The 14,500-nt window shown below is 43.0% G+C and overlaps 1 protein-coding gene across 1 annotated transcript in view; it reads right to left on the bottom strand.

Annotated features, from left to right (window-relative positions):
* Window positions 1-14,500, bottom strand: part of AKNAD1 (AKNA domain containing 1) — a 568,892-nt gene that overhangs the window by 366,838 nt on the left and 187,554 nt on the right. The gene's annotated exons all lie outside the window — the stretch shown is intronic.

Below are 14,500 nucleotides of genomic sequence, written 5' to 3'. Positions count from 1 at the left end.
AGTGCACACCAGATAGTCCTAAAGCTTTCTTTAGATGTGCCCAGTCTCCTGCGGAGCCGCTATTCCCCATGGTCCTTACGGAGTCCCCAGCATCCACTTAGGACGTTAGAGAAAGACAAAAAAAAAATGAACAAGCTTCTAGGTCATGCGAAGTATTCATTCAATCCTTCTCATCCCGTATTAAGGGTCTGTACATGGTCCAACAAACATTTCCGAGCTCATCTTGACTCTGTCCGCTTTCCTACTGGCAAATACTGTTGTGCGGACAGGATTTTCTCCATTTCTGACGATACTTTCTTGGTTTTTATTTTATTTTTGGGTTTTACTATATATGTACACGAATGACTCCATACTTACCAGTTCCACTGGTCTCAGCCACTTCCCCCGCAGGCTACTGCTCTTCTTTTACCGGTTGGATACTCCTCTGAGTGCATGAGAAATGGCTGAAACCAGTCAGGTCACCTACTCCTCCTAAATCAAACTTTGACATTCATTAGTACATATATAGGTTACATTCATATTTTTCATATTTTTATTATTTTCTATAGTTTGTACGCTAGCCGTAACTGCTTCCAAATATACATATGGCGGTGTACTTGCTTTCTCTTTTTTCTACTTGTTTATTGTTGCTACAAGTTCAAACAGTTCTTATATTTCCGTTCTTGTCTTATTATGAGTTTGGTTAGACATACCACCTGCAATACCTCAGGATCAAACCCACCAACCCCAGGGAATGACGCCCTATCTTCAGCAGTCATACGCACCCATTCATTGCAAAAAGCCTCTGTGTGTGGACCATATAGCTCACACATAATAAACCTCGCTGACCCTCTGGGCCGCACCTCTTCTGCTTGAAACCTGGCTACTGAACGTCTCTCACTTGAGCAACTGGCTCCCATAGACAAAATACACAATGCAAGCAGACGGTGAAAGTTCTCAGAGCGCTCTTCACCCGCTCTCGCCCACGTTGGCCAGTACTACGATACACTGTTGATAGTGGAAGGCAATGTACCCAACCTAGGGCTCCTATAAGACCTTACAGCACCGCAATTTCTTTTCGGTGGAGGCTCTGTTGGAATATTTTCCTGAGAGAGGCAGCGAAAAATTCCTTTTCGGTATCTTTCCACTGGAATTTTTGTAGGGTGAAAAATAGAAAACTTCAATAACTATTGCTCACCGTTTCCAGTGGTTTCCACCAGGGAGATTTCCTGATGTAATCAGAGAAAAACCCCTTGTTTACACAATCACGTCTGCGTATGCTTTCCACAGCGCTTTTGACACAATAGTATCACTTTGTGCTGTGTGGAACACACGGACATGCGGTTCAATCGCACAGCGTATAGATATTTGTTATCTATCCGCCCTACGATCGATGTCACCTGGAACACCTAGTTCACTTGGAACACCTAGTTCACTTGGGACACACAGTTCATTTTGAACACCTAGTTCTTTTCACGTAAGGTTGCGAACTCTACGCCACCGAGCCTCTACTAACCCAGTGTTCACTACGGGATCCCAAATTCTCCTCGGGGTTCAATACATCCACTCCTGCTTTCACTCACTCAAATACACAGTGTTTTTCTTTTCTGTACAGAAAATATCACTCCCTTTGATTTATGGTTTTAACCCAGAGGCAGTACTGTTTAAACAAAGTCTTACACTAATCTGCTTTTTTAAATCGAATAGTTATGTGCTATAGTATTAAATGTATTCTATCCCGCCTTAAATTGAACTGCTATTGTGCGGTTATAATTTGCGACATGTCTGTGTAAATGCGTATGTTACCATATATTGCTGAGCGTATTTGCAAGCATAGCGACTCATAATGTGTGGAGCCTGTATGTTCTCTCTATGCAATATTTTTTACTTCGACAGGCCTGGGAACCAATGGTAACTGGGAGCAACAGATGATCAGCCTGGGAACCGATGGTGAACAGGACGAATTGATGATCAGCCTGGGAACAGGAACAATTATGATGATCGGCCTGGGAACCGATGGAGAACTGAAGCAATAGATGACGGCCTGGGAACCGATGGTGAACAGGAGAAAATTGATGATCAGCCTGGGAACCGATGGTGAACAGGAACAATGATGATGATCGGCCTGGGAACAATCGATGATAGGCCTGGGAACTGATGCTGAACAGGAGCAATCGATGGTCGGCCTGGAAACCAATGGTAAACAGAACCAGATAATGACTGGCCTGGGAACCGATGGTGAACAGTAGCAGATGACTATCAGCCTGGGAAGCCGATGGTGAGCAGGAACAATTGATGAGCGGCATGGAAGCCGATGGTGAGCAGGTGCTGGATTGACACAGGCAGTTGGTACACTAAGAAGCAATGGAACCAAGCTTGGCTAAGCAGAAGATAGCTGTGGAATAAAGCAGGATTCCCAATGCAGATACAGTAGAATGGCATTGATACTGCTGCAGGCAGCTAACGAACAGGTGTGAGTAATAATGCTGCTCCTGGAGAAAGTCTCTGACTGCTAGTGAATGCTGGAGCAGAATGCAGATGAAGCTGTAGCTGAACTGGATGGCTGGTGCCTGTAGTTCCACAGAGCACTGACACAGGAGAGTCTCAGAAGACTGCTAATGGATAATGTAGCAGAATGTAGATGGAACTGCAACAGAACTGGATGGCTGGTGCCTGTAGAACCACAGAGCACTGACACAGGGGAATCTCTGAAGACAGGACACTGGAGCCAGAAGACGCTTGTTCACAGGATGTGACGCGTTGTTCAAGGCAATGATACTGAGCAGGAACTCTGGCTATATACCCCCTGGTCAGCAGAGATTGGAGTATCAAGTCATGTGAGTGCTCCAGTGCTCAGGAGTGGATAGCACCAAGTCAGCTAGCTGCAGGTGTCATGGCACCCATATTCTGGAGGTGGTGGGAATACATCGGGGTACACACTGGAGAGAGTCTCTGCATATTGCAGGCAATAATGGAACATGCTGCCAGGCTGAGGATGCAGATTCCTGACATATATATATATATATATATATATATATATATATATAGAATTGGAGACTACGGCGCTCGGGTGCAGTTTATGTGGTAATTATGCACAGAATATACAGTAGAAATATTGTTTAAAAATATGATAAAACATAGTGAATATAATAAAGAAAATACGTGAAGTAAAAGTCCCTATTTCATATAGAAGCACTTCTCAATAAGTTATCAGAGCGGCAGCTTGTAATGTATATAAATATGCTTGGCGTGCATATAAAATTTGTTGCAAGAATTGGTGAAAACAAGCGCCCAAGAGTGTGATTTTTAAAATCAGGGAAAATGAAGGTATAGAGAAATGGATGATAAGGATCGGTTTAAAAACACTTATCTGGTAGGTAGAGACTTGACTCAAGCAGTACTCTTTTTGTGGATTAAGAACATGCGGATAAAACAGAAGAAAACTAACATAGTGTGTGCCGTTTATGTTACGTATTATGTTACTGCTTAGTTTCACAGGCCTAATTAGGGAACTAGCTTATTCCCACAGAATATAAATTTGCAGCCTGAGCAGTATATATATTAAAAATACAAAAAATTTAATAACATAATCACATAAAAACACACATAAAAATAGCTGTATAGCATGCGTACAGAATAAAAATTATATCAGGTTTATCTGTCCATGTAAATGACTGAAATGCATGCGTACAGGATTTAAAATTATTTTAGGCTTATCTGTCCATAAAGAGGAGATGTCTGCAGGTACTCCGAACGCGTTTCGTCCGTCAGCAACAGGACTTCATCCCCTTGATGAAGTCCTGTTGCTGACGGACGAAACGCGTTGGGAGTACCTGCAGACATCTCCTCTTTATGGACAGATAAGCCTAAAATAATTTTAAATCCTGTACGCATGCATTTCAGTCATTTACATGGACAGATAAACCTGATATAATTTTTATTCTGTACGCATGCTATACAGCTATTTTTATGTGTGTTTTTATGTGATTATGTTATTAAATTTTTTGTATTTTTAATATATATACTGCTCAGGCTGCAAATTTATATTCTGTGGGAATAAGCTAGTTCCCTAATTAGGCCTGTGAAACTAAGCAGTAACATAATACGTAACATAAACGGTACACACTATGTTAGTTTTCTTCTGTTTTATCCGCATGTTCTTAATCCACAAAAAGAGTACTGCTTGAGTCAAGTCTCTACCTACCAGATAAGTGTTTTTAAACCGATCCTTATCATCCATTTCTCTATACCTTCATTTTCCCTGATTTTAAAAATCACACTCTTGGGCGCTTGTTTTCACCAATTCTTGCAATATATATATATATATATATATATATATATATATATTAAACACAGCAGAAGTAGCAGTCCCGTTACTCAATAGCCTTACCGGTGCCTTAGGATACCCTATGTGGAGGCCCAATACAGTCAGCAAGTGTGTAGGCGGCACCCAGAATACACAGTCAAAACCAGCAAATTTGCAAGATCAACGTTTCGAAATGTAATCACATTTCGTCATAAGGTCCTGATGATGAAACGTGATTCAATTTCGAAACATTGATCTTGCAAACACGCTGGTTTTGACTGTGTAATCCGGGTGCCGCCTACACACTTGCTGATATTATTTAGATATCTCTCTCTCATGCACCCCTAAGCTCATTTACCTTTAACCTGGATCAGCTGCTATTTAGGTGTGTTGGTGACTGTCTCACTTTGAAAGCCAGTAGTCTGTTGGCAGGTGAGCTGTAAACCAGGTAAGCACACTTGTGTAGTTGTGTTATTTGTGTTGGTGACTGTCTTACCTTTTAAAAGCCATAAGTGTGGCAGGCAAGCTTTAAACCAGATAAGCACATTTTCCTCTATGAGACAGCAGTTGCCAGGTTTCTATAAAATCTATGTGAAAGTTTGTGATAGAGTAGCACTTACGGTGAAATGGGGTCCCGTGGAGTGGGCCGCAAGCTTACATGCATTGTACAATTCATAAACCAAAACCCCATTGTTTATTTAGATGTATATTTAAGCATTAAGGTGAATGAAGCTGCTTAGGAGAGTGCTGGGCTTTCTGATTGGTATATATATATATATATATATATATATATATAATACACACACACACACAAAACGGGGCAAGTGCAGACATCCTTGACAAAGTGTGCCAACTAGACACAAAACATGTTGGAGTATGAGGGAAGAGACTCGGAAGTTGCACGGTGCCCCACTTCCGGAATCCGCAATGACTTCATCGGCAGTGTCTATCATGGCCAGAAGCACCTGCAGTTTACCGGCGGTGGAGGAAAGGAACATCAACGATAGGGTAAGGCAGGGACAAATTATACTGGACTGGATACCACTACCACCGCAGTGACTCTTTCCAAAACTACTCCTATAAGGGCTGTAAAGATTGTAATCACTATTTTTTTTTATTTTTTTTTACAGGTGCCACTTCCAAAACCATCAGCACTCATATTACATAAACTTTTTAATTCAACTAATGAGCTGCTCACAAATATCAGCGCAAAGATACTATTATAAATTTGAAATTAAGTTACTCCCCAAAGTATTAAGACTTACATCCAGATGAGGTGCAGGTGGCCACTAGGTGGGCTGGGGTGAATTGAATCATTATACATATACAGAGGAAAGGGACAACGCTCAAGGACTTTTAAAGTTTTTGTGACTTTGTTCACAATATACTTTCACTTAAAAAGACCTTGAGTCATACTTGCCGGTATTTCAAATCTCCTCTCCGGGGGATGCCCGGAGAGGAGAAGCAGGTGGGTGGTAATGAGGGAGGGGCCAAGCTGATTGCATCAGTAGGCCCCACCCACCGGGAAAAGTCTGTGATTGGGCAAAATCTGCATAGGTGCAGGGCTAAAATGACGCAATTAGCATATAATCATTAGGCTTCGCCCCTCCGCCGGGTCCGTGATTTTGCGGTGTTATTCTCCCTATTCTGCCCAATTCACTAGGAAGTGGGCAGAATGCGGGAGGGGAGCCCACTCTTCCGGGGGCTGCGGGGGACTACCCGCAGAATCCGGGAGAGTAGGTAAGTATGCCTTGAGTGCCATCTATTTTTTATATACTCTATAATACTGTATATGGGGTCTGGTGGGATATTTAATTGGGGTTAGGTATGGGATGCCACCGGCCAGAAAACTGACAGCAGCATCCCGACCACCATAATACCGAAATTTGAAATAAATGAATTAACCTTAGTCCTTAGCCTAACCCTCCTCCCCCTCAGCCTAACCCTAACCCTCACCATCATACTAACATTCAGGATGCTGACTGTCGGGATTCTGAATGCAACATCCCGTTCGCCGGTATGCCACCTACATCCCTTTAATTGTATGTGTATACATACATATATTTGTATGCTCCTTATTGTGTTCCATCCCGCCATCTGTAAGTTCATTACTAACCCGCATACATAGACATCCTTCAGTTAGATGAATTCAGTGGTGCCCTCCAGTGGCTGGCGCCCCTAGGCAGCCGCCTAAAGCTGCCTAATGGTAGAGCCGATCCTGGTTGTTCCTCTTCTATGAAGGAACCATTCTTATACCAGATACAACACCCAATACTGTTGACACTTGGTAAAATAGATTAATACAGTTTATTCAATATTCTATGAGTGACACAGCAGTAATCAATTCATAGTTACATAGTTGGTGAGGTTGAAAAAAGACAAGATGTCCATCGAGTTCAACCTGTATTATAAAATTATATATCACTTAGATGCTGTATCCTTGGATATTTCTATCAGTTAGGAATATATCTAATACATTTTTTTTACTTACTTAGTGAGCCCACCATTACTACCTCCTCTGGTAGGGAATTCCAGATCTTTACTCTTCTTACTGTGAAGAACCCTTTCTTCCGTTGTGTATGAATTTTTTTTTCTTCTAACCTCAGGGGGTGTTCTCGTGTCCTGTGTAGCGTTTTTTTTTATAAACAGATCGTCTGATAAGTCCTTGTATTGTCCCATAATGTATTCATAAATATTAATAATGTCCCTTCTCAGCCGCCTCTTTTCCAGTGTAAACATATCTAACCTTGTTAATCTTTCCTCATAATTCAGTGCCTCTACCCCCTTAACCAGGTTGGTTGCTCGCCTCTGAACCCTTTCGAATTCCAAGATATCTTTCTCTTACGTCCTAGAGCAGGGGTGGGCAATTATTTCAGCTGGGGGGCCGCTTAACACTTCCAGCGAATATTCGAGGGCCACATACAAAATATCTTGTATATACAATATCTATCACAAAAATGCTGTTAGATTTTGATAAAAAAATATTTTATTATACGAAGCAAACAGAATAAGAAAATGAACACTGATACAATATAGAACACAGTAAATGTCTAGGTAGGAGTAAAAGGAACAGAAATGGAGGAAGAGGAGGAGAAGACAGAAAGAAGACAGAAAACAAGAGAGAGAAAAAATAACAAACACTCAAGCCTTCGTACAATCAAATGGAGTGTCCGTTTAAAAAAAAAAAAGACTAACAATCAAAGGTGGAATTAACAATTACATAAAAGAGTCAGTGAGATGATTGAAACCTCTGATGCGCATTAACCAGAGAAGCGAAGTCAGGCATCATCTCTTTTGTCGCAATCCGAAGCACAGCTGCAAGGTGCTCATCATTCATGGAAGATCTGTGTTTTGACTTGTTAAATTTTATCACAGAAAATGCCTGCTCGCATATGTAGGTTGAACCAAATAGCACAAGCATCTTCCGCGCATGAGCCTTGATCTTTGGAAAGTTTTGACCATTGAGAGAGGCATAAAACCGTGGAAGAGGTTCTGATTTGAATTGCTCTTTAAGCAAAGCATCACACTGCAGGTCAATAAGCTCAAGTTGAGGATCACAAGGAGCATTGTCGACATCAAATGTGAAAGGTGAGGAGACCAAAGATAAATCTTTTTCTATTGTTTTGAAATCATTGAATCTCTGTGAAAACTCCCCATGTAAATCGAGTACTGATGATGCATATTTTTCCAGATTTTCATCTGAAACAGCAACTTGATGCAAAGTGCAGAAATGAGTGAACTGCTTGTTCCTTAAATGACGAGAGAAAAGCAGCAATTTGGTCATAAATGACTTCACGCTGAAATGCAGATCATGAGCAAAAAGCCCCTTCCCTTGCAATCTTAGATTTAATTCATTCATGTGGCCCATAACATCAACAGCAAATGCGAAATCAGATAGCCAATCCTTATTTTTCAGCTGGGGAAAATCGGGTTCTTTTCCTTTCATGTTTAGAAACACCCCAATCTGCTCTCTCAGCTCCCACACTCTTTTCAAAACATTCCCCAAGCTAAGCCATCTCACATTGGTATGATACAGGATATCTGTGTGCTCAGCTTCAGTCTCCTCTAGCAGAGCTACAAATTGTCTGTGATTTAATCCTCTTGCGCGAATGTAGTTGACCACTTTTGTAACTGTGTCCACAACGTTGCTTAATTTTAAAACACTTTTACAAAGGACCTCTTGATGTATGATGCAATGTAGAAAGACAATTTTGAGTTCTGGATTCTTTTCACTGACTTGGTCTTGAATTCTTTTTAGCAATCCAATATTTTTTCCTGTTAGATTGGGGCTTCCGTCAGTTGTCACACCAGTCAATTTTTCCACTCCACTCCAAGTTTGGATACACACTGATTTACAGCCTCCAATAAATCCTTTCCAGTTGTTGTATCTTTCATGGACTGCATTGATGCCAGTTCTTCTGTAATATCAAAATTTTCATTGATACCTCGAATGAAAATCATCAACTGGGCTGTGTCTTTGACATCACAACTTTCATCCAGTGCTAACGCAAAATATGACATATTGTTGACTTTCTTTTTTAATTGCAGTTCCATATTCTCGGATATGTCCTCGATGCGCCTCACAACAGTTCGCCGTGACAAGCTAATATTTTCAAACATTTTTTTCTTGTCTGGGCACAATATTGCAGCAGAGTCAACCATACATTCCTTTATAAATTCTCCTTCAGTGAACGGCTTACTGTTCTTGGCGATTTTGTGTGCTATTAAATAGCTCACCTTTGTAATTTCATCCTGTGCAGATGACAATTTTGTGAAAAATGTTTGCTCTTTTTGGATTCGAGCAACCATCTCATTGGCTTTCTCCAATTTGTCTTCAGCAGATACATTTTTATACTTCAAAGCATGCTTTGTCTCGAAATGGCGATTTAAATTATATTCTTTGAATACTGCCACGGATTCCTTACAAACTAAGCACACTGCTTTTTCACCAACAAGGAAAAAAAAATATTTAGGAGTCCATTCTTTGTTGAATTTTCTGCATTCACCGTCTATCTTTCTTTTCTTTGTGAAACTCATTTCTTAGTCTGTTGATTTTAAATCAAAATCAAAATTTAGGCAATAAATATAAACAAGACTCACATAGTGGTGCGCATTACTGACATCTGTATGATGTTTTTATGTTCTCCGATGTTTGTATGGCTTTCCTCCCACACCACAAAAATATACTGGGAGGTGTAGCGGAATTCATACTGTAAGCGTCAAAAGGGAGGGGACTGATATGAATGACAAATATTTGTAGGAGTAAGTCCTGGGCTGCGCAGAGACTGCACAAAGTAGATTTTTGCAGCTCTTCGTACACATACGATCGCACACTTGCATAGGCGAATTTACTAGAGATGAGCGGGTTCGGTTTCTCTGAATCCGAACCCGCACGAACTTCATGTTTTTTTTCACGGGTCCGAGTGACTCGGATCTTCCCGCCTTGCTCGGTTAACCCGAGCGCGCCCGAACGTCATCATGACGCTGTCGGATTCTCGCGAGACTCGGATTCTATATAAGGAGCCGCGCGTCGCCGCCATTTTCACACGTGCATTGAGATTGATAGGGAGAGGACGTGGCTGGCGTCCTCTCCATTTAGATTAGGAGAGAGAGAGAGAGATTGACCTGAGGCTGATACTGTAGAAGAGAGTGCAGAGTTTAGTGACTGACCACAGTGACCACCAGCAGTGCAGTTGTTTTATTCAATATATCCGTTCTCTGCCTGAAAAAAACGGTACACACAGTGACTCAGTCACATACCATATCTGTGTGCACTGCTCAGCCCAGTGTGCTGCATGCCTGCATCATCTATGTATATATTATATATCTGACTGTGCTCAGCTCACACAGCTTATAATTGTGGGGGAGACTGGGGAGCACTGCAGTGCCAGTTATAGGTTATAGCAGGAGCCAGGAGTACAAGACAGTCACATACCATATCTGTGTGCACTGCTCAGCCCAGTGTGCTGCATCATCTATGTATATATTATATATCTGACTGTGCTCAGCTCACACAGCTTATAATTGTGGGGGAGACTGGGGAGCACTGCAGTGCCAGTTATAGGTTATAGCAGGAGCCAGGAGTACATATTATATTAAAATTAAACAGTGCACACTTTTGCTGCAGGAGTGCCACTGCCAGTGTGACTGACCAGTGACCTGACCACACTGACCACCAGTATAGTTAGTAGTATACTATATTGTGATTGCCTGAAAAAGTTAAACACTCGTCGTGTGACTTCACTTGTGTGGTGTTTTTTTTTTTATTCTATAAAAAACTCATTCTGCTGACAGACAGTGTCCAGCAGGTCCGTCATTATATAATATATATACCTGTCCGGCTGCAGTAGTGATATATATATATTTTTTATATCATTATTTATCATCCAGTCGCAGCAGACACAGTACGGTAGTTCACGGCTGTAGCTACCTCTGTGTCGGCACTCGGCAGTCCATCCATAATTGTATACCACCTACCCGTGGTTTTTTTTTCTTTCTTCTTTATACATACATACTACTACATCTCTTTATCAACCAGTCTATATTAGCAGCAGACACAGTACAGTACGGTAGTTCACGGCTGTGGCTACCTCTGTGTCGGCACTCGGCAGTCCGTCCATAATTGTATACCACCTAACCGTGGCTTTTTTTTCTTTCTTCTTTATACATACATACTACGACATCTCTTTATCAACCAGTCTATATTAGCAGCAGACACAGTACAGTACGGTAGTTCACGGCTGTGGCTACCTCTGTGTCGGCACTCGGCAGTCCGTCCATAATTGTATACCACCTAACCGTGTTTTTTTTTCTTTCTTCTTCATACATACATACTACGACATCTCTTTATCAACCAGTCTATATTAGCAGCAGACACAGTACAGTACGGTAGTTCACGGCTGTGGCTACCTCTGTGTCGGCACTCGGCAGTCCGTCCATAATTGTATACCACCTAACCGTGGTTTTTTTTCTTTCTTCTTTATACATACATACTACGACATCTCTTTATCAACCAGTCTATATTAGCAGCAGACACAGTACAGTACGGTAGTTCACGGCTGTGGCTACCTCTGTGTCGGCACTCGGCAGTCCGTCCATAATTGTATACCACCTAACCGTGGTTTTTTTTTCTTTCTTCTTCATACATACATACTACGACATCTCTTTATCAACCAGTCTATATTAGCAGCAGACACAGTACAGTACGGTAGTTCACGGCTGTGGCTACCTCTGTGTCGGCACTCGGCAGTCCGTCCATAATTGTATACCACCTACCCATGGTTTTTTTTCTTTCTTCTTTATACATACATACTACTACATCTCTTTATCAACCAGTCTATATTAGCAGCAGACACAGTACAGTACGGTAGTTCACGGCTGTGGCTACCTCTGTGTCGGCACTCGGCAGTCCGTCCATAATTGTATACCACCTCCCCGTGGTTTTTTTTTCTTTCTTCTTCATACATACATACTACGACATCTCTTTATCAACCAGTCTATATTAGCAGCAGACACAGTACGGTAGTTCACGGCTGTAGCTACCTCTGTGTCGGCACTCGGCAGTCCGTCCATAATTGTATACTAGTATCCATCCATCTCCATTGTTTACCTGAGGTGCCTTTTAGTTGTGCCTATTAAAATATGGAGAACAAAAATGTTGAGGTTCCAAAATTAGGGAAAGATCAAGATCCACTTCCACCTCGTGCTGAAGCTGCTGCCACTAGTCATGGCCGAGACGATGAAATGCCAGCAACGTCGTCTGCCAAGGCCGATGCCCAATGTCATAGTACAGAGCATGTCAAATCCAAAACACCAAATATCAGTAAAAAAAGGACTCCAAAACCTAAAATAAAATTGTCGGAGGAGAAGCGTAAACTTGCCAATATGCCATTTACCACACGGAGTGGCAAGGAACGGCTGAGGCCCTGGCCTATGTTCATGGCTAGTGGTTCAGCTTCACATGAGGATGGAGGCACTCAGCCTCTCGCTAGAAAAATGAAAAGACTCAAGCTGGCAAAAGCAGTAGCACCGCAAAGAACTGTGCGTTCTTCGAAATCCCAAATCCACAAGGAGAGTCCAATTGTGTCGGTTGCGATGCCTGACCTTCCCAACACTGGACGTGAAGAGCATGCGCCTTCCACCATTTGCACGCCCCCTGCAAGTGCTGGAAGGAGCACCCGCAGTCCAGTTCCTGATAGTCAGATTGAAGATGTCAGTGTTGAAGTACACCAGGATGAGGAGGATATGGGTGTTGCTGGCGCTGGGGAGGAAATTGACCAGGAGGATTCTGATGGTGAGGTGGTTTGTTTAAGTCAGGCACCCGGGGAGACACCTGTTGTCCGTGGGAGGAATATGGCCGTTGACATGCCTGGTGAAAATACCAAAAAAATCAGCTCTTCGGTGTGGAACTATTTCAACAGAAATGCGGACAACAGGTGTCAAGCCGTGTGTTCCCTTTGTCAAGCTGTAATAAGTAGGGGTAAGGACGTTAACCACCTCGGAACATCCTCCCTTATACGTCACCTGCAGCGCATTCATAATAAGTCAGTGACAAGTTCAAAAACTTTGGGTGACAGCGGAAGCAGTCCACTGACCAGTAAATCCCTTCCTCTTGTAACCAAGCTCACGCAAACCACCCCACCAACTCCCTCAGTGTCAATTTCCTCCTTCCCCAGGAATGCCAATAGTCCTGCAGGCAATGTCACTGGCAATTCTGACGAGTCCTCTCCTGCCTGGGATTCCTCCGATGCATCCTTGCGTGTAACGCCTACTGCTGCTGGCGCTGCTGTTGTTGCTGCTGGGAGTCGATGGTCATCCCAGAGGGGAAGTCGTAAGCCCACTTGTACTACTTCCAGTAAGCAATTGACTGTTCAACAGTCCTTTGCGAGGAAGATGAAATATCACAGCAGTCATCCTGCTGCAAAGCGGATAACTGAGGCCTTGACAACTATGTTGGTGTTAGACGTGCGTCCGGTATCCGCCGTTAGTTCACAGGGAACTAGACAATTTATTGAGGCAGTGTGCCCCCGTTACCAAATACCATCTAGGTTCCACTTCTCTAGGCAGGCGATACCGAGAATGTACACGGACGTCAGAAAAAGACTCACCAGTGTCCTAAAAAATGCAGTTGTACCCAATGTCCACTTAACCACGGACATGTGGACAAGTGGAGCAGGGCAGGGTCAGGACTATATGACTGTGACAGCCCACTGGGTAGATGTATGGACTCCCGCCGCAAGAACAGCAGCGGCGGCACCAGTAGCAGCATCTCGCAAACGCCAACTCTTTCCTAGGCAGGCTACGCTTTGTATCACCGCTTTCCAGAATACGCACACAGCTGAAAACCTCTTACGGCAACTGAGGAAGATCATCGCGGAATGGCTTACCCCAATTGGACTCTCCTGTGGATTTGTGGCATCGGACAACGCCAGCAATATTGTGTGTGCATTAAATATGGGCAAATTCCAGCACGTCCCATGTTTTGCACATACCTTGAATTTGGTGGTGCAGAATTATTTAAAAAACGACAGGGGCGTGCAAGAGATGCTGTCGGTGGCCAGAAAAATTGCGGGACACTTTCGGCGTACAGGCACCACGTACAGAAGACTGGAGCACCACCAAAAACTACTGAACCTGCCCTGCCATCATCTGAAGCAAGAAGTGGTAATGAGGTGGAATTCAACCCTCTATATGCTTCAGAGGTTGGAGGAGCAGCAAAAGGCCATTCAAGCCTATACAATTGAGCACGATATAGGAGGTGGAATGCACCTGTCTCAAGCGCAGTGGAGAATGATTTCAACGTTGTGCAAGGTTCTGATGCCCTTTGAACTTGCCACACGTGAAGTCAGTTCAGACACTGCCAGCCTGAGTCAGGTCATTCCCCTCATCAGGCTTTTGCAGAAGAAGCTGGAGACATTGAAGGAGGAGCTAACACGGAGCGATTCCGCTAGGCATGTGGGACTTGTGGATGGAGCCCTTAATTCGCTTAACAAGGATTCACGGGTGGTCAATCTGTTGAAATCAGAGCACTACATTTTGGCCACCGTGCTCGATCCTAGATTTAAAGCCTACCTTGGATCTCTCTTTCCGGCAGACACAAGTCTGCTGGGGTTGAAAGACCTGCTGGTGAGAAAATTGTCAAGTCAAGCGGAACGCGACCTGTCAACATCTCCTCCTTCACATTCTCCCGCAACTGGGGGTGCGAGGAAAAGGCTC

Source organism: Pseudophryne corroboree, chromosome 9, assembly GCF_028390025.1.
Source record: "Pseudophryne corroboree isolate aPseCor3 chromosome 9, aPseCor3.hap2, whole genome shotgun sequence".
Classification (NCBI taxonomy): domain Eukaryota; kingdom Metazoa; phylum Chordata; class Amphibia; order Anura; family Myobatrachidae; genus Pseudophryne; species Pseudophryne corroboree.
Note: the sequence above shows the minus strand (reverse complement) of the source record. Positions and strands in the feature narration are given on the sequence as shown.